Source organism: Aulonocara sp. 'chitande type north' Nkhata Bay, linkage group LG12, assembly GCF_057382095.1.
Source record: "Aulonocara sp. 'chitande type north' Nkhata Bay isolate Kocher_YH1m ecotype deep benthic linkage group LG12, A_spYH_male_GT1.1, whole genome shotgun sequence".
Classification (NCBI taxonomy): Eukaryota; Metazoa; Chordata; class Actinopteri; order Cichliformes; family Cichlidae; genus Aulonocara; species Aulonocara sp. 'chitande type north' Nkhata Bay.
Window position 1 is genome coordinate 4,600,099 of NC_141355.1, and position 21,199 is coordinate 4,621,297.

The following is a 21,199-nucleotide window of genomic DNA, read 5'->3' on the forward strand; positions in this document are numbered from 1 at the left end:
TTATTTCAGCCAATGTGTCGAGGAGGGAATTGCTACTTAAGGCAAGGATTTTTTTTTAAGAGAAAAAAAGTTGATAAGCCAAATTTATGCAAACTTTATAGTTACTGACAACAAACATAACACTTTAATTTTCCTTTTCTTAAACTGATAAGACAAAAAAGTGTTGAGGGGGTGACTGCAGTTTTGTTTTGTGTTTTTGCATTTCACACACACACAACATGGCAATGCTGGACCGAAGCTTTAGTCCAACCTGAAACATTTAGACAACTTTTGCACATTAATAGTTTCTTTGCGACCACAACATTTTGACAATAATCTACATTTTGATCTTATCCTGCAAGTTTCTATTTTACCTGTCAAGCTAACACTTTGCAATCTTCAAGGTGCTGGAAACATTCCTCAGAGGGTGTTTTTCCATAATAACATGATTGCATCTCACAGTTCATCCACATCCATGATGTGAACCTCTACTGCATGCCAAAGGTGCTGTGCTGGATTGGTGACAGTGGAGGCCATTTGAGTGAACTCACTGCCATATTCAAGATGATCTGAACTCTGTAACATGGTGCGTTATCCTCATGGAAGCAGCCATCAGGAGCTGGGCCCACTGTGATCTTAAAGAGATGGATGTGGGACTGAAACCATGCTCAGTTGGTTCTAAATTACATCCCTCACACTATTATACCATCACCACCAGCCTGAACTGTTGATATAATTCGGACCCCATCTCAGTGTTGACTCAACAGACCAGGCACTGTTTTACCAGTCTTTGTTTTTTTTGTCCAGTTTTGGTGAGCCTGTGTTGTAGCTTATCCTTAGCTGACAGGAGCAGCACCCAATGTGGTCTTCCAGCCCATTCTCACTCTCGAGTAACATCCCAACGATGTTTCACGTCCCGCGGTGTTCCTGAGGAACGCGAAAGGTGACCTTCTGCGTTCTTATGCTACACACCGGGTTATTGGTGAAATCCAGTAGAATGATGGTCCCGTGGTAATACACATTCCAGCCATGTATTCCAGCCCTAACCATAACCTTATCCCTAACCATAACCTTATCCCTAGCGTTAACCAGCAATTTAATGACGTTAAATAGTTTTCCAAAGTGATTTAAGTAAAATGAACGAACATGTGTAGATTGATTCCAAACGGTTCTCATGTTTCCTCATTTTTCTGATCTCGTCATTTATGGACATGTTGGGCGCCCAGAAGCATAATATTTTGACGGTTTGTCACCTAGCGTAAAATATTACGCTTTGGGAGTGAGAACGTGTTGGCTCTTCTGTTGCTGTAGCCTAGATTCAACATGTTGTGCATTCAGAGATGCTCTTCTGCATTCCTCTTCTGCATTGTAACAAGTGGTCATTTGAGTTGTTGTTGCCTTTCTATCAGCTTGAAGCAGTCTGACCACTCTGGCAACAACAACGCATTTTATCCCTGAGAACTTTTTCTTGCTGGTTAGTTTTTCTTTTGTGGACCATTCTCTGTGAACCCTAGAGATAATGTGGGAAAATCTCACCAGATCAGCAGGTTCTGAAATACTCGAACCAGCCCATCTGGCACCAACAACCATGCCATGTTCAGAGTCACTTAAATCACCTTTCTTCCCCATTCTAATGCTCAGTTTGAACTCAGCAGGTCCTCTTGACCAAGTCTAGATGCCTAAATGCATCAAGTTGCTAGTAGGTATCTGTGATATTTGTGTTAAGGGGCAATTGAACAGGTGTACCTAATAAAGTGGTCAGTGAGTCTATATAACTTCTTTTAATCTGACTGAATGTTAAACTTATACCCCTCTAGCGTTCATTTTTTTCTCCAGTTCAGCTGCATTAAAAGGTGTATACCATGGTAGCCACACTGACCCATGTTATAATATTGCAACAGCTGCAATCAAACTGTTACTCACATGTGTATACGGTACCACCCATGTCCAGACTTGTGACTGAGATTAACAGAAATTGATTACTACTGTATTGTCCTGTAAGCACTTAACTATCCATGTGGCACCACGGGGAAATGTGGGCATGCTGAACACAGCTCAAGGACAGATCTGAGACAAAAGTTATCTATAATCCTTCTCAACATTCTCAACCTGCTTTGGGGTCCCAAAACAATCCTGGTTTTCAGTGCTCACCGATAACATCCCTGACCCTTTAAAATCTGTTGGATTTGTTCTATTTTGTTAATTATGTAGCAATGAAAACCATTTTCTATTGTTGACCTATTTACAGAGTCACCCTGTATACTTACAAGACACACCTAGCTTCACAAAGCACTTCCCCTCATCAGACTTTAAATCCTTTATGTCTGTTTTACTTCCTCCTAATTGTTGTAAACCCTCTGGGTGGATATTTTATGGCCTTTCCTACACAACTCACCACCTGTCACTATTGGAGATTTAAGGGCTCTCACGGCAATAGGGATGATGGGCAGCTATTAGTGCCACAGTGATAAATGAAATCCACTTCCAACAGTCATTGTGTCCATCCCAGTCAGAGCTGGGTGTCCTTGGACAACAAAGGAAAAACAGCAGAGAACAGAAGAGAGCTGAGCGGGGCAGATAATAGGGTACAGGAATAAAGGAGAATTAAAAAGCTGGGCAAAAAAAATCTGGAACACAAAAGCATTGAGTTAAACCAGAACGGTGACAAAACAAAACAGCTGGGATTAAAGTATCTGAGGAAAGTGCACCAATGAGACTCAAGGGTGGAATATATGCATCCCAACTAAAGTTTTTACTGGTGTTCCAGCTAGCCTCAGTCAAAGTCAGTTTGATGATCTTCCCTTTATAATGAGGGCGTGAGAGTCAGTGACCATACAAAAATGTGGATAATGTAGGAGGCACTGCATGGCCCCTAAATCCAACATCAGTGTTGCTCTACATGCAGAAACACGTGGCAACAAAACATACATAAAACTAAAGTACGGAAAAGTAACTTCTCTGTCACATTAGTAAATCGCTCCATCTTGTCACACAATCTACTTTTCCTTCCTGAATGGATTTATGCCTGCTTGTTATGCATTTAGCCATTTTCTGCTCCCTGTCAATTATTTAATGGAGTTCCTTTATGGTGGCAGCCATGGCGACCTGATTTGTAATGCAGCTACAAAGCCTCTAGAGGCTTTTGGCTCTCCAAAGGAAATTACATTTGTACATGCGCATGCTTGTCATTGTGCTGCGCTTACTGGCCACCTAAATATACACTTTCAGCTGTGAGTAGCATCTCACTAATAGTCTCAAATGCGAGCTCCCAAAATGTTACGTTAAATATTAAAGAGTGTACTCATTTTCTCTTCATTATTATACAACGAGTGAAGTCTGGTACTGGAAGGTGAATAAGTATGTGCCAGCAAATCCGTCTTCCTTTCCGTTTTTTTCCCTGTCATGATGATGAGAGAGAGCCAGGGTGAAGAGCCCCTCCATCTTTGTCACCTTCCCTTTGGTTCTGTCGCTCTCCCTCTCAAAGGACACCTTGAAAACTAAATAAGCTTAAAGGAAGTCTCAGATGTGGGGGAGGGATCCAAGTCTCCACTTCTTCCCGTTTTTCTTCTGACCTTTGAGAAAAAATGTTAAGCAATTTTAGTTACCAAGGATACCACAGACAGCTCCTCTTTTGAACCGACTCACTTTTTTCCAATTTGGCATCTAGCCAGCAGTTGGTATAGCTGAAGTAGCTGCGCGCCCCATTATACGCCATCATTTCATGCCTCTGCAAATGGAAAAGGACAGTGAGGAGGAGCTGTAGCCAACTTGTTCCAGAGTCACAACACTACCATGCAACATAAAGGCAACTGTTGAGTGCTGTTCTTTTTTCAATCTCTTATCCTTTTACTGACCTTTTATTTTGGGCAGATGAAAATATCAGAGATATTAAAAAGCTCGGCTAAGAGCAAGAGGATATATTTAAAGGCTAAAACCCATGTGAGGGCAAAACAAGGCATCGTAAAGTTGTTGTAAAAATAAAGTAGTATATATATATATATATATATATATATATATATATATATACACACACACACACTTCTGAACAAACCAGAAGACATCTGGAACAATGTCCTCTGGACAGACAAGAGCGAATCCAAATCAGCGTTTGGCCACAATGCAAAGTGCTACATTTGGCGAAGACTAAACACAAGAAACCAGCACAAATACGTCACACCAGCTGTCCGCATGTTGGTGCAGGGGTGATGATTTGAGCTTGTTTTGCAGATATTGGATCTGGGCACTTTGCAGTAATCGAGTCAAACATGAACCCCTCTGTATGTCAGGCCATCTGTCTGACAGCTGAAGCTTGGACTAAACTGGGTCATGCAACAAGACAATGATCACAAGCACAGCAGCAAATAAACAGCAGAATGACTGAAAAAGAAAGAATCACTGTGCTGGCCCAGTCAAAGTGCAGACCTCAACCTGATTGAAATGTTGCGGTGGGACCTCAAGAGGTCTGTCCATAAATGAATGTCTGCAAACCTCACCTGAAACAGCATTGTAAAGAAGAGTGGGCCAAAGTCTTCCACAACAATGTGAGACACTGATAAAGTAAAAACATTTACTTCACGTTTTTGCTGCTAAAAGTGGTTCTACACGTTATTGAATCATGGGCAGTGCTCAGTTTTTCACACACTGCATTTTCCTTTTGGCTTCATTTCTGTTGTAGCAGTGGTATAGTGCAGTATGTCATATATTGTTGTGTATCTGAGGTTGTATTTAAATAAGGTTACAACCTGGTAAATGATTCTATTTCCTGATATGTAAAACTTCAGAACTGACAGCGTCAGTTTACCATCACTGTACCAAATCAAACTATATTAAAAAAAAACACCCAGCACGCCCCTGCGGACGGTTTATCCTTCAAGCTCGGGTCCTCTACCAGAGGCCTGGGAGCTTGAGGGTCCTGCAGTATCTTAGCTGTTCCCAGGACTGCGCTCTTCTGGACAGAGATCTCCGATGTTGTTCCCGGGATCTGCTGGAGCCACTCGCCTAGCTTGGGAGTCACCGCACCTAGTGCTCCGATTACCACGGGGACCACCGTTACCTTCACCCTCCACATCCTCTCGAGCTCTTCTCTGAGCCCTTGGTATTTCTCCAGCTTCTCGTGTTCCTTCTTCCTGATATTGCTGTCATTCGGAACCGCTACATCGATCACTACGGCCGTCTTCTTCTGTTTGTCTACCACCACTATGTCCGGTTGGTTAGCCACCACCATTTTGTCCGTCTGTATCTGGAAGTCCCACAGGATCTTAGCTCGGTCATTCTCCACCACCCTTGGGGGCATCTCCCATTTTGACCTCGGGACTTCCAGGTTATACTCGGCACAGATGTTCCTGTACACTATGCCGGCCACTTGGTTATGGCGTTCCATGTATGCCTTGCCTGCTAGCATCTTGCACCCTGCTGTTATGTGCTGGATTGTCTCTGGGGCATCTTTACACAGCCTGCACCTGGGGTCTTGCCTGGTGTGATAGACCCCAGCCTCTATGGATCTTGTACTCAGAGCTTGTTCTTGTGCTGCCATGATTAGTGCCTCTGTGCTGTCTTTCAGTCCAGCTTTGTCCAGCCACTGGTAGGATTTCTGGATATCAGCCACCTCCTCTATCTGCCGGTGGTACATACCGTGCAGGGGCCTGTCCTTCCATGATGGTTCCTCGTCTCCCTCCTCTTTCTTGGGTTTCTGCTGCCTGAGGTATTCACTGAGCACTCGGTCAGTTGGGGCCATCTTCCTAATGTATTCTTGGATGTTCGTTGTCTCATCCTGGACTGTGGTGCTGACACTCACCAGTCCCCGGCCCCCTTCCTTCCGCTTAGCGTACAGCCTCAGGGTGCTGGACTTGGGGTGAAACCCTCCATGCATGGTCAGGAGCTTTCTTGTCTTTATGTCAGTGGCTTCTATCTCCTCCTTTGGCCAGCCTATTACCCCAGCAGGGTACCTGATCACGGGCAGGGCGTATGTGTTGATGGCCCGGATCTTGTTCTTACCATTCAGCTGACTCCTCAGGACTTGCCTGACCCTCTGCAGGTACTTGGTGGTTGCAGCTTTTCTAGCGGCCTCTTCATGGTTCCCATTCGCCTGCGGGATCCCCAGGTACTTGTAACTGTCCTCTATGTCTGCAATGTTGCCTTCTGGTAGTTCAATCCCCTCAGTTCTGACTACCTTCCCTCTCTTTGTTACCATCCGACTACACTTCTCCAGTCCGAACGACATTCCAATGTCATTGCTGTATAGCCTGGTAGTGTGGATCAGTGAATCGATGTCTCGTTCACTCTTGGCATACAGCTTGATGTCATCCATGTACAGGAGGTGGCTGACAACTGCTCCGTTCTGTAGTCGGTATCCGTAGCCAGTCTTGTTAATGATCTCACTGAGGGGGTTCAGGCCTATGCAGAACAGCAGTGGGGACAGAGCGTCTCCTTGGTAGGTCCCGCACTTGATGGTGACTTGTGCTATGGGCTTGGAGTTGGCCTCTAGTGTTGTACGCCACATCCCCATTGAGTTCCTGATGAAGGCTCTTAGGGTCCCATTGATCTTGTACAATTCTAGGGATTCCAGTATCCAGCTGTGGGGCATTGAGTCATAGGCCTTCTTGTAATCAATCCAGGCAGTGCACAGGTTGGTCAGTCTGGTCTTGCAGTCTATATATATATATATATATATATATATATAGTAAGCTATATAACGTCCTTTATATGTATTTTCTGCAGTCCTGTGTTGTTATTGTTCCTTTGTATGACCTTGCTGTTAAAAGGAGCTATACAAGTACATTCACTAAAGGCTTCTCCCTTTATTTTTATCTATATAGAACAATAGCTCATCTGTGTGCTTTCAAACATGAAGCATGATTGGTAAAGAAAAAATGTGCAGGTGTTCTCTTTTTTTTAGACTCTTATGTGCAAACGTTGCTCATTTATTCATGTGATCATCTTCTCATCCCAATCAGGAGCACAGGAGATCTGAGGGGCGATTGTAATCTTTTAAATGATTCGGTGCCTCTACAGCATGTCTTCTATCTAGTTGGATTTGTCACTTTAATTGGAAAATCTCTTGAAGTATAAATCAATTAAGCTGTATTCTATACAGAAAGATTTTGATCAAATAAATGACAAAAGTGTGTTCAGCCAGAGATAATGACATAAGCAAAGATAGGACATGAGTTCAGCAAGATTGATATTAATAATTTCCAGCAGAAGAAAGCAATGAATTAAATTTGATTTTGTACTGGATGACACACATCAGAACATCAAACTTGGAGGTCAAATTCAGTGCACTACCCAGAGATGAAGAAATGACTAATGATAGGAATATTCATTATAGCAAGAATTTTGCTAATCTCATCTAAGGCGAGCCAGGGGGAAAAAATATAAATTATTCACCTGCGTGTGATGGCACTTTTTGGGGAAATTTAGGGTAAAACAAAATAAAAATGTAATAAAATGAATTAATTATACGTACTCCAAGGAAAAACTCATAATGTCACATATTTACATTTATATTAAAGAACTAGATACTTTCTGGGAACAAAGTGGTACATTATGACAAAATGTTGAATAGTATTTGATGTTATAAAAGCACAAATTAACTCCCAAAAATGTGGGGAGTTTTGCCACCGATTCACTTTGCAAGACTGGATCAAATTGTTGTGACAGCCGAGTACGGAGCCATATTGATGATTTAACCAGTAATGTATTTGCATGGGTCCATTGTGTTGAATGCACAAAAGCTGTCACCTCATCCTCACTTCTTTTTGTCTAAATACACTGCACTATTTTTTAATGCAAAAAAAAAGAAGTGCAACATAAGCTCTACTCTGATTAGAAGCTTCACAATCAACCTCACAGCTTTGTTTTCCTCATAAATTTACATTAGTTTTTGAAAAATGATGCTCTTTTCAAGGTCTCACTTATTCATGTTTTTGTTTTTCTTCTTTTACCTGCAATTATGGAACCAGTAGCTGTCTTAACTTTTTGCTGAAAACCCATATTTAATCACAGTTGTACACATCCATGTACATCCCCAGTCTCAGCGCGGCCTAATTTCAAAGACGGACAGACAAAATGCCATTGCAGGTGAGCAAACACAGCAGTGACAACAAGGTAATAACAGTGATAATAGTGATCTGGCAAAATAGAGGTTAGCATTGTGTTGCAGAAGCAGTGCGCATAATTATAGGTGAAAAACTGTCACTCTAAGAAAAAGTGCTGTGCAGCGAGGAATGTGTGCGAACAATGAAGCTGGCTTATTCAGACTGACTTATTATGTAGACTGACTGCATATGCACCAGCGTCCTGTTCATTTACATCATGAAATTATTCATATTGGGGTTTTATTCAATCAGATTTGGGAAACTGAGTGGCAGCAAATTCCTTCCTGTGTTGTACCGAGCTTAAGCTCCATCATTTGAGCTAAAGGAGGAAAACTGTGGTTCTTTCTAAGAGGTGTCTCCAACTTCCACAAAGCATATGCAGTTTTGAACTTAAGCATAGAGCAGCAATAAATATAGCACACAATCTGTTTTCTTACAGGTGATGTATATTTTTGTGCTCTCACAGACACGCCCACTCAATCCATGGACACTGGAACCGCTGATCTGAGCACCTACAAGCTCGTGAGTCATTACAATCAGGGGCACATTTCTTACTCACTGATGATTATGATATAATTTTTTTAAAAGTTTTCCTCACAAATGAGAGATAAATATGGTCTTTTACCTCTTTGAAGCAAACCATGCTAAAAGACACAAACAAATGTTTCATCGTAAACAGCTTCTGGCTCCCACGAATACCATTACTATCAGCATCAACAAGAAAAAGCAGTGTGGGCCTTTATCTGCTTTATGCCTGCCTGTTCACCTGCCTGATCCTCTGATTGTTATATCACTGCCTGTTGCTTTGGCACAATCTTAACAATACTTTCCAATTTTTAAGTTGTTTTGTTTTAATTAAAGCAGAAAATTGCTGATATAAAAAACACCCGTGTATGTACATATCTTAACTGAATAAGATAAAGTTTAAAAAACTATCCGGGGTGCGTCGAACTTGATTTATAGTACCGGACCATAACCAGCTAATAACACCTGACCCAAATAACAAGGAAAACAAATCTGCTATAAAGTCACAGCCACTGAGGACATCCATCATACAACATTCTCTGATAATTACCTGACAGCTATATTATACTGACGCTGCTACTGTTTGGGAACAAGGCAGAGTGAGGAGTGACCCTATATATACAGTCCCGAACAAGAGTTTAAGACCACTTGAAAAATGGCCAAAAAAATCATAGTTTGCATGGTTGGATCTTAACAAGGTTCTAAATAGAGCTTCAACATGCAATAAAAAGAAATGGGACTGAGACAAAACATTTTTTTGAGCATCTAATTTATTGAAAACAACGCTTAAACTGAAACAGGCTGTTTTACAGCTGATCAAAAGTTTAAGACCACACGGCCCTTAAAAGGCCAAATCTGTGTAAAAATGTGGATTCATTGTCATTTTCTATCAGGTAGTCACACTGTCATGATGTCATGATGGCAAAGGAAAAAAAGCATTCCCTTTTTGAATGTGGTCGGGTTGTTGAACTGCATAAGTATAATTTAGAATTTTTTAAATGATCCTAAGGGTTACGGAACAAAAAAGTCAAGTGGAAGACCCAAAAGAATTTTCCAGCACTGAGCCAGAGGATCCAATTGGCTGTCCATCAAGACACTGGATGATGCTCCACCCAAATTAAGGCCGTTACTGGTGCTGACTGCAGCCCCGTAACCGTCAGACGGCATGTGACACTGAAGAGATTCAAAAACAAAAAACATCTTCAAAGGCCTCGTCTCCTTAAACGCCACAGAACTGACCGTTTGGACTTTGCAAGAGAGCACCAAACATGGGACATTGAAAGGTGGAAGAAAGTTTTCTTCTCTCATGAGAAAAAATGCAACCTTGATGGTCCTGATGGTTTACAACGTTACTGGCATGACAACCAGATCCCACCTGAGATGTTTTCTGTGTGCCACAGTGGAGGGGGAGTCATAATGGTCTGGGTTGCTTTTTCCTTCAGTGGAAGGAAGTGCCGGGGCGTCAAACCGCCGCTGGCTATGTCCAGATGTTGCAGAGAGCATTCCTTACGACAGAGGGCTGTTATCTGTGTGGTAACGATTGGGTTTATCAACAGGACAATGCTGCAGTACACACGAGGGACTTCTTCCAGGAGAATAACATCATTCTTTTGGACCATCCTGCACGCTCCCCTGATCCAAATCCAAATGAGAACCTTTGATGGCAAGCGATGTTTACAAAAATGGACAATAGTATAGCTACTCATTACTGAGTTCATGTTTGAAATTTTGATTTCTGTTTTGGGGGTGGTTTACGGGTTTTTTGGAGGTGTGATCCTAAACTTTTGATCAGCTGTAAAACAGCCTGCTTCAGTTTAAGTGTTGTTTTCAATAAATTGCATGCTCAAAAATAATGTTTTGTCTCAGTCCCATTTCTTTTTGTTGTATGGTGAAGCTCTACTTGGAACTTTGTTAAGATCCAACCATGCAAACTATGATTTCTTTTGCCATTTTTCAAGTGGTCTTAAACTTTTGTTCGGGACTGTATAATTACATTTTATTTTTTTGTTGTTGTTGTGTGTAGACTAAACTGTCAGTACTCAGAATCAGTGTGTTTATCTGCAAGATTTGAAGCTACAGATCTAGAGAGAGTTGGATCAAGAATTTATGTGGTCAGCACATCTGTCTCGCTGTACGTTGAAATGCCTTCTGATTGTCAGCTTACAGGAGCTTTCTATTCTGTATGCCAGGCTAATCTGTCAGTGTTGAGATTCTCCTTTTTCTGAGCAATCCTGAATACTCAAAATCAGCTAAGAGCACGACATTGTATTGGTAATGGTTCTGTTTACTGCTGTTTTTAAACTTGTGCAGTTGCTTCTTGCTAGAATTTTCCCTTTTCCACACTAGACATTTCAAAGAGTGAAGTTCAGCACACAGTGCAGTGACCCAGTTAGTTGTCAGTTCTAAAGTTCAGTGTCTTGCTGAAGGGCAGTTTGGCAGTGATGGGTGTGCCATAACTCAGTTTGCTATTTCACAGCTGGAATACAACCTCTGTGGAGTGCCGGGAGTTAAATCACTAACTTCCCAGCATTTACCTGACCCAAATAACAGGAAAAACAAATCTGCTGTAAAGTCACATTGAACTATAGCCAATGAGCACATCCATCATAAAACATTCTTGGATTGTTAGCTGACAAGTATATCTTAATGATGCACAGCAGTGAGCATGTATGAAGAACGATGTATCAGTTAAAGTAACATGCAGGAGTTAATTAAAGTCTGCGTGTCTGAAGACATTGCCACTAAAAGCTGTCACCTGCAGCAGCGTTACAGTATATGCTCTAATGCAGACAGTACGTTTAGACATGCAACATACTATACACAGAGTAATGCACACGGTTGCTCACTGAATTATCAGAGATAACTTCTCAATCCCTGTTTGTAGGATCTTTAATACTGCTGCATTTAGTGGAACGTATAAATATTCAGTTCATGTGCACAAATGAACTGAATGTCAGCTTGAGTTATTCTGCAAGAGCAACAATATGCTAAATGTCCTGAGTATATTATCTGCAATCTACAGTGTGTGTGTGTGTGTGTGTGTGTGTGTGTGTGTGTGTGTGTGTGTGTGTGTGTGTGTGTGTGTGTGTGTGTTTGCAGTCTCTCAGCTCCATCAACAATTAACCCATTATCTCACTGCTTAGTAAATTCTTGTTGGTGCTTTGTTCGGCCTTGATGAGTAATGGACTCCACCTTTGTTATACCAAATAACACAAAGCATGATTTATACCACACTAAATTCACTCAGCACTTTGCCCTTTTCTGCATCCTGTCCCCAGAGTTTGCTGGGTAAATAAGGTGACAGACCAAGAATAGCAAAATAAACTCACATCTCTATCCATGGTCTGGTTAGCGATCTATCATCCTGTACTGCTGCTTTGTATTAACGCCGGTGGTCGAGATCGAATCTGGTTCTAAAGCTCACTAATTAGGAGGCTCCAACACAGAAAACCTCCAAATCGACACAATAAATCAAACAGACACATCATGTGATCATGTTCGTGAAGCATGAATCTTTGTGCTTTTCAAACTCGTGCAGCATTTTCCTGAAAGACAGGAATGAGAGCGGGTGCATTGAAGGTTTTCTTCAATGTAGGTGTTAAAGTGAATAAAGAACTGAAGAAATGAAGCTCTGGACAAGTTATGAGGTTTTGGAAAGGAACCCATAATTCTGAGATCCAGAGCACGTATTTAGGTTGATACAAAACTTTTATTAAGTGGTTTGTTCCAGTTTCTCCCTGAATCGAAGTGTTTCTTTAGTCTCCAGATTGACTTCAGACAAACTATTTAGGGCAGTTTGAATTTTTTTTCAGAACATGTCATTCATTTTTAAATGTGGCAAAGTCTGATTCGTGTTTCTGGGACTATTCTAACCGAAGCTACCCAACAGTAAATCACAAAGCTTCCACGTGTGCTTTTTCAGGCATTTAAGAAGGACCTGCCCAAAGACACGCACACACAGTTTCAGATGAATCATATTTTGCAATGGAAATAATTTAGCTCCTTTTGTTTAGCGATAATGCCACAATATCTGTTAATTTAATCAGTTTAGCAATAAAATCTTTTTTTTGCAAAATTCGATTTTCCATATGGTTGACCTTAGAGGACATGAAAAACATTTCTGTGCTTTGCTTTACCTCTGGTATCGGTATCTTAAAGACACTTTCCTGTGTCTTAGCTATAACCTAGTAGTTTCACTCCAATAAAAACGTAGTCATGTAGCCAACAGAACATACATCAAAAACTGAAAATTATTGTCCTCAATTGATGTTTTTTATTTTTTATTTATTATATACATTCAGTTAATTCTCACATAGATCCCATTTGCTTATTGCTCTTGAGTTATTTGTGAACTGGAAGGATTTTTCTAATTTCCAAGTACCTTTTAACTTTCATGTCAACAACTTCAGAGTATCAGTTATTTGACAGAGTTGTAATCACACTCAGCCCACACATTTTGTTCACACCAGCGAGAAGAGTCAGCGTGCAGGACAGGGGTAAGAAGATTCTGCACCATGTGTGTCTCTGTGGTCATTCTTCAGTCAAAGTGTGTTTGATTTTTTTTTTTTCTGGAACCACTTTTACTGGCCCTGACCGAGTCCATCTTACATTTCAGTAATATCCACTGACTGTGGAACATGTCTGTCTTTTATTTATCCCGTTTTATTTATGTAATCTAAACCGTGACACATACCACAGCCTTTATGCACTAAACTCCAGTACTGATCTCTTTGAAATACATTAAAAATTACATAAAGATTTGATTAAAAATAAGCACAAATCTTCTGCTTGTTTTCTTTTTTCTTTCTCAGCAGGTGATCCAGGTGATCGATATATGCATTTTTTTTCTCTCTGCCCGTTCTGTTGGTTTTTGTTTTTTGCCCTTCTCCCCCGTCCCTCTTCTCAGCTGTTTCTCTTTCCCTCTTTCTTTCTCCCCTTCTTTCCCCCAGTCAAGTCTGTCCCGTATTCAGTAAGTGAAAATAAAATAAACAATAAAAGGTGAATCAAATGGACCATTACGGCAAGGCTGGGATGGTCAGTTTGGTAAAGTAAATCAGTTGGGCATCTTTCTTTGCCTTTAGACAACAATTCTGATGGCAAAAGAGCCGAACGGGACAGGCAAAAATAAAATAAAATAAAATAAAATAAAAATAAGCACAAATTATGCAATAAATACATACTTTGAAATGCAGACCTAAAATAAGAAATAAGCTATGCAGATCATTCAGAAGCTTTCTGTGATCCCTTTTGCATGCTAAGTTATTTTTAAGGGGATTTTTAAAAAAACAAAAAAACAAAAACCTTGCTGTAACAACTAAATCTGCATGATGTGTTCAAACCATCATATAGGTCACAACTATATTGTGACCTAGATTTGGTTTTCCAAAAAACTTGCACAGAACATAAACAAGAGTTTGGCTTTAGATTGCGACACATAGAGTTGACATAAAAGTGGTCTGAGTTGGACTTTTTAACAAAGCTTCAATGTTCTGAGGCTATTTGCTGTAATTATGACGTTACGAGGGCTGAAAAATGCCGGGGAAATTAACACAAACTGAGAATTTGAAACTTCTATGTGCGTTAAGGCCCATGACCAGAAAAACTTTTGATTGACTTTATTTTCTATACTTAACTAATTAATATAGTATTAAATGTGCAAAATGTATTATGCAAAAATCAAAGAATATACAAAAACTGTAAAATGTCAGATGACAGTGACGGGGTCAGGTTGGTATAATCTGCGTCACTTTTAGTGGCATTCTCTGTTAACAAGCTTGCTTGCCTGCAGGTTGATCTGACTGATCGGGGTAAAGCACAGAGCGCACGCTACCATGCAGATTGTAAAGACCCAGATTTTGAGGTTAGGTTTGCCTCAACCACCACTCATGTTTCACATCTTTTCATATTTGTGGCTTGTGCAGTTTTCAACAGTATATACAGTAAAATTAGACACTGTCACTGCAATAGTCTCCCTTATGTTCTCGTATTGGACCACTGTTTTGAGTTTTAATTTCTTCATTTATGAATTCATATCAATCCTGAAACAATGCTGAAATCAGTCCTTTTAAGTGCATTTAATGACAAATCTCAATCAGCAAACTGAAATCTCTTCATTAATGTAACTTCCAAATGTTATGAATGCACATGACACTCTGTGACTGACGCGTACTGGACCTGACTTAGCTGTAATTCAGTTCAGTTTTATGCAGCTCCAAATCACAACAACAGTCCCACAGGGGCTTTATGTTGTTAGGAAGACCCTACAATAATACATACAGAGAAAACTCAACAATCATATGACCCCCTATGAGCAAGCAGTTTGGCGACAGTGGGGAGGAAAAACTCTCTTTTCACAGGCCACGAGAGAAGGAAGACAGGCTAGAAGACATGCTGTGGAAAGCATATAACTAACAATAAGGATAATGATCATGTTTGCCTGCATCGTGTGCTGAAAAATAGCAAACAGCAATACAACAATGCGATCATTTTTATAATTTCACTGTCTTCTCTTTGATTTTTTTTTGTTCTCAGTTATTTTAAACCCCTACAGGTCCGTTCCCACACACACCTCACCCGTCACATGATCAATGTGCAATTTGTCTTTCGCTTTGCGTGCCCCTCTAATAAAACGCAAACAGACCATCAAACAGGATGGTTATGGTGCGTTGTGTAAGCAGGATTTATCAATGATTAACTTGATCTAAAAAAAAGAAAAAATGCTGCTCCCAGTATTTTTATTTAATGCTGCTCTGAAATGTTTTTCACTGACAGCAGTTTGCTTTAGAAGAAGAAGTGTTTGTTTACAGGGCAGGAACAGTGATGCATTTTAAAAGTAAATACTGTTTCCTCTTAAACACAAGAGTGGTTTCTCTTCTCGGAGTAAAAGGTTGGTAGAGGTTTGTAACAGGAAGTGGGTCTCGTGTGGTCTCTAAAACCTCTCAAATTTAGCACTTTCTCTAACCTGGTTTGGTCCACAGGAATTAAAAATTCACTGTGACATCCTGTTCAATCCCAAAACACACTTTCTTTACTTATTAAGCACATCTTTATGGGCATGATCTGACTGCACAGGCCTCGTCTGAGATGTCTGTTCCTTCAGATTTTGGAGAGGTGGCCAACAAGCGGGGAGCGGATAGCGCCCGGGAAAGTGGCTTATTACCACAGGAAACATCACAGAGGTCAAGTCATCTGTGCGTGGTGCTGCAGGTGGACATTTCCCAGCTGCTCTAAGCAAAGAAAGTCTCTCCTGGGACAAAAGTGCACACAAAAAATATTATCAGTTGTGGAGAACCGGTTGACATACTTCCATCGCACTCCCTGCAGGAGCTTACAGGTGTGATCACACCTATGTTGCACTTAGACTGAACCTTGATGGAAAAGTTTACTTCGCTGCATTCCTGTGATATTTTTTTTCTTGACCTACATCCCCTCCGTCTTAGACAAGTTCACTGACAGTTAAGCCATTTGATTTGCAAATTTAACAAGCCCCACTCCTCCGTTCCTTCAGAGTCGTCTTTTCTTAGACTTCTGGGGAACTATACCGAAAAAAGGACTTTCCTCGCTTCCCACTGTTGTGAATAAATCATTCATCTTTGACTTTTGAATTATTGAGCGTACAACATATTACTCTCAGTGAAGGTAAAAACTGAATGTAGCCTAAAGCGATACTAACTTTTTAGGGAAGTGGGCATGAAGGCTGCTCCTGAAAGTGCATGCTGGAACGCTGTATGAAGGAGCAGGAGGCCTTGGATATGTAACTTCACTTTTCTTCACTTCACAACACATCAAGAGACTGACTCTTCTGCTGTGACTGGGTCATGCTTTGGTGTGTTAGCTTCGATTTGCACTACTGATTCTCCATTTAAAGAGGCTGGAGGTGATTAACGGGCTTTTACAGTGAAACTCTAAGTCTCATTTGCACAAACAGTACAAACTAACTGGAGCTTTTGATATTACTGGGTATTTTGGGAGTACAGCAGCAGGTTGTTTGTTTAGAATAAAAATGGTAAATGGCCTGTATTTATATAGCACTTTTACTAGTCCCTAAAGACCCCAAAGCGCTTTACATATCCAGTCATCCACCCATTCACACACACATTCACACACTGGTGATGGCAAGCTACATTGTAGCCACAGCCACCCTGGGGCGCACATTTACCATTTAGAATATACATATTTAGAACAGAAATATTAACATAGAACGGTGCTTTTTTTTAAAATGAAAGTCAAATCTTTCTAGAAAGTTTAATAATAATTTCTTAATTAAATTACAGTAATTCAGTGCATTCAATGGAATAATGAGGGTTTTGATATTGATAGAGCAATATACACACAATTATTGTTACTTTAGCACCAAATATCAATATGTTTTATTACACTGTTGTATATAGGTGCTCCTAAAGGATTGTGCCACATACCTGACTCACCAGAGTCTCTAAAACATGACTCCTCGTGGTGGCACTAATCAAATACACTCACCAGTTCATGTATTAGTTACACCTTGATAGTACTGGGTTGGACAGCTTTCGGGTTCAGAACTGCCTTCATTATTTGTGGCACAGCCTGAACAAGACACAGGAAACATTCCTGTGAGGTTTTGGTCCATAGTGACATGATGTCGTCACACAGTTGCTGCAGATTTGTCAGATTCACATACATGATGTGAACCTCCTGTTCCACCACATCCCAAAGATGCTCTGCTGGATTGATATCTGGTGACTGTTGAGGACATTTGAGTACAGCGAACTCACTGCTGTGTTCAAGAAACTGCTCTGAAATGATTTGAGCTTTGTGACATGTTGTTATCCTGCTGGGCATGTGTTAACCATCATGATGAGTACATTGTGGTCATGAAAGGATGAGGGGGGAGGGAGGGAACTCAAAGTGTGCCAAGAAAATATCCCCACACTGTTGCACCACCAGCAGCCTGAACTGTTGATACAAGGCAGGATGGATCCATGCTTTCATGTTGTTTATGATGACATTTTTCCAATCTTCTGTTGTTGTATTTTGCTGGGTCTGTGTGAATTATAGCCTCAGTTTCCTGTTCTTAACTCAGAGGAGTGGCACTCGGTGTGGTCTTCTGCTGCTGTAGCAGTTTGACGCGCTGTGCATTCAGAGATGCTCTTCTGCATATCTTGTTTGTCACTATTAGTTATTTGAGTTACTATTACCTTCCTATCAGCTCAAAGCAGTCTGGCCTCTCCTCTGATATCTGGCATCATAGAAGGTGTTTTTCCCTTGAGAACTGATGCTCACTGGATGTTTGATTTTCTTTCTCAGATTCTCTGTAAGATGTGAAAAATCCAAACAGATCAGCAGTTTCTGGCCGTGTGGCCCCAACAGCCATGCCACATTTAAAGTAATTAAATCATCATTTTTCCCCATTCTGATGCTCAGTTTGATCGTCAAATTGGTATGTAGATGTGGTCAACTTGCATCAACATGCCTAAATGAACTGAGATGCTGCCATGTGATTGGCTGATTAAATATTTGCACTAGCGAGCAGAGGAACTGATGTACCTGATGAAATGTAAATGAGTTTTATCTAAACATAAGTCACTTGTGGTGAAGCAGAGACTCAAAGGAGAAAAATAGCAAAGAAAAAACAAAGAAGATCAGAGCTAATTATTTGAAGTGACACATCATGGATGTAGTTTTATTGTGCTCGTTTCCAGCTCTCTATTTTTGTTATTGGACTCTGTTAACGTAGCTTTGCATGAGCCACAACTCAAAATAACCCTTATTTGTCTCTTACTGGCCCTCTGCCTTGAAACTGCAGTTCTGATTGCCAGATTGTTTCCTGCTAAAACTTTTCTAGTAGTTTGATTTTGATTTTTATTTTTAACTTGCTGGATTAGATGAGAAACACACAAAGTTCCTATCTGGTCATTTTATTAACACCATGATGTTGTTGTGCTAATGTGAGAAGACTGAAACCCTTTGAAGTCACAGTGAGTTTTCTCTCACTTCTTCGCCGAAACAGGAAATGCTTCCTGCTCAAGTCTCAATCTGTCAAGTCATTTTTAGGAGGCACAAATTGCAGAGGTAAGAGACTGAGACCTTGGAGTTAGACCGAGGCTTACTTTGCTGGCTGGTAATTTAGTTAATTACATATTTCTTTATGAATGTGCACCAGTAAATTGCCTTACTGACTAAAAATACAATAGCATGGGCCTTTGATCAGGCTAAGAATTATTAAAGGGACACACTTTTGTTTTTATATGTGACATTACGTTTGCTTCTGATTCTTCTTTCAGCACAGCTTCATTCCTGTGCCACGTTTCTAACAGGATGAATGATAAGACCTTACGGAGATACTGTTTTCCACCAGGATGACAGCGATCACACTGAAACACCATCGCTGAACTCTGTCAAATCCAGGATCATAAATGAATCAACCACTTACACTAGAGACTGTCCTTCTATGTTGGCATATACATTGCACGTTCTCCCCTTTAAATCTAAATGAGCCCTGAGAGAAAATCAATAGTCCTCTCTGTTGTGGAACACCTAGGCTTCAGGGAGCATATAATCGCTGCAGACACATCTGGTCAATTTGCAGCACTGCTCTTGAGCTTCTCTTTTTTTTAGAAAGCATGTCCTTGGGACTCTGAGACGACTGCGAGAGACCCTTAATTACAGCTAATCATGCGTCTAATTGGTAAGTCTCATCCTAATGAGTGATCTCTACACTTGCTGTTGTGAATCATATGCCCAACACACACTGCATTGTTTAATTAAACTGACTCTGTTTTCATGGAGATCGACACAAACACTTCGGGGGAACTGCCTGTAGAGCTGTTGTTAGGGATGAAAACAAACCTAAACTGATACAACGTCAGCTCAAATTCTCTTTCAGTCGTTTGCTTGGGGAAGGTCAGACAGATGCAGAAAGCAGTCATGGTGGCTCTGTGACTTGGTTTTGATTTCACGGCTACAGATTCAATTAGACGCTGTGTTTTTACAGACACGCTTGCTCAAAGGTGGCTCCATCTGTCCTTTTTGAGTGTATAGTATGAGCATGCCACATTTATAATCACAGCAAGTGGCTAAGATCAGCAAAGCCTTTTAGCCACAGTCTCTCTGATCCTTTTCAGACTGGCTCCGACGAGTTCAGCTTGTGTGATGTACAAGTTTGGATTCACACAGAAAATTTCTTAATCATACTTTTAGTCATTAAATGATTTGTAAAAGGCAGTTATGATTTCTAATACCATTCTTTTTTGTCCTTCAAATTTTGCTTTTTTCAAAGGATTTCCATTCCATTTGCACAAACCACAGTCCAGCAGACATTTGGCATTCTGTCTTCATTGAGGTCATCTAGAGACATTAACCCCATGCTTCCTGATGTACCTCCTACTTGCTGAATTGGTTTCCTGAGCAGTTCATATGCACCAAACGTTCTTCATATTTAGAGCTGTGCTTTGCATGAGCGTACTGTTGTACTGTTTGGAGAGATTGGCTCTTATCGGGCCATGTTCACAGAGTATGGCAAAGTAATGGAGAAAATATGTGCCACCAAGGCACCCCATTTTTTCAGCGAACATGAAAAATCCCATCAAGCACCTCCAACAAACCTTTCATTGGTTCTGCATCTCACAGATGTTCTTCTTCCTGGTCTAAAAACTGAAACCTCCATTCACCACCTGTCCCATATCCGTGTTCTTTGACATGTTTGAAATATTTCCTCTTTGTGGCTCTGCAGTCAAACTTAGCATCCAAGAGAGGCCTCTGAGAATCTATGAGGCATCTGTTTCTTAAACCAGAGATATGCTTTACGTCTCTTGTTGCTCAGCTGTGCAGGTTGGCAGTTCTGTCAGGGGAGTACTTTACACCACTGGATGCAATCTTGCATCAAATTTTTAGGTTTTTGGCAAAGGCCTACATTTTTTTTTAGAACTTCCGTTTCAAAAAGAAACTGGAATGCCTTGATCCATTCAATAGTTCTTTTTTTTTTTTCAAAAATAAGAACTATTTAAAGTTTAAAGTGGCTTCAAACTTTTGAGCAATATTACATGTTATTGGTTCCACGTGGTTCCATAGGGGGCCTCCTCAAGCCCTAAATGGGATTTGAGTGGCCAAACATAATCCTCAGCCTCTATCCAAACTCATCAACCAGCCCAAAACACATTCATACTTCTGTCAGCTTTACTACAGCTGACTGGTGCAATCACAGTATCACAGTGTGATATCTGTGAGCCAGTTCCTCCCATAATATCGTTAGCTTATCAAGCGTACTTAAGCCCCACGTGCTTCACTCATTCACACACAGGAAACATGCATAATTCTGAGCATAATACCCTGAGGTAATAACATCTGATTGGAAAGTCAAGGGAGATAATCAGTTAATCAATACAACCATGAGCCTCTTCCTTCGTTATGGTTACAGAGGCAGATCAGTTACACCAATCACCTGATGTTTATCACAGTGTGGATTGTATTGAGAGCAGTGGAAAATTCTCATTTCTCTCTACTAGCAGAGTTAGCTCAGGTTTTGTGAGCAGTCACTCCAATACCTGAGACGCGCAGTGGGATTTTGGTGTGTGGGGATGAGAGCTGGGGTCTTACATTCCCCATTTTGAAAGTGGAATGTAAAG

The 21,199-nt window shown here is 40.7% G+C and overlaps 1 protein-coding gene across 1 annotated transcript in view; it reads right to left on the reverse strand.

The window, feature by feature from the left end:
* htr7c (5-hydroxytryptamine (serotonin) receptor 7c) overlaps positions 1-21,199 on the reverse strand; it is a 30,317-nt gene that overhangs the window by 7,695 nt on the left and 1,423 nt on the right. The window lies entirely within an intron of this gene.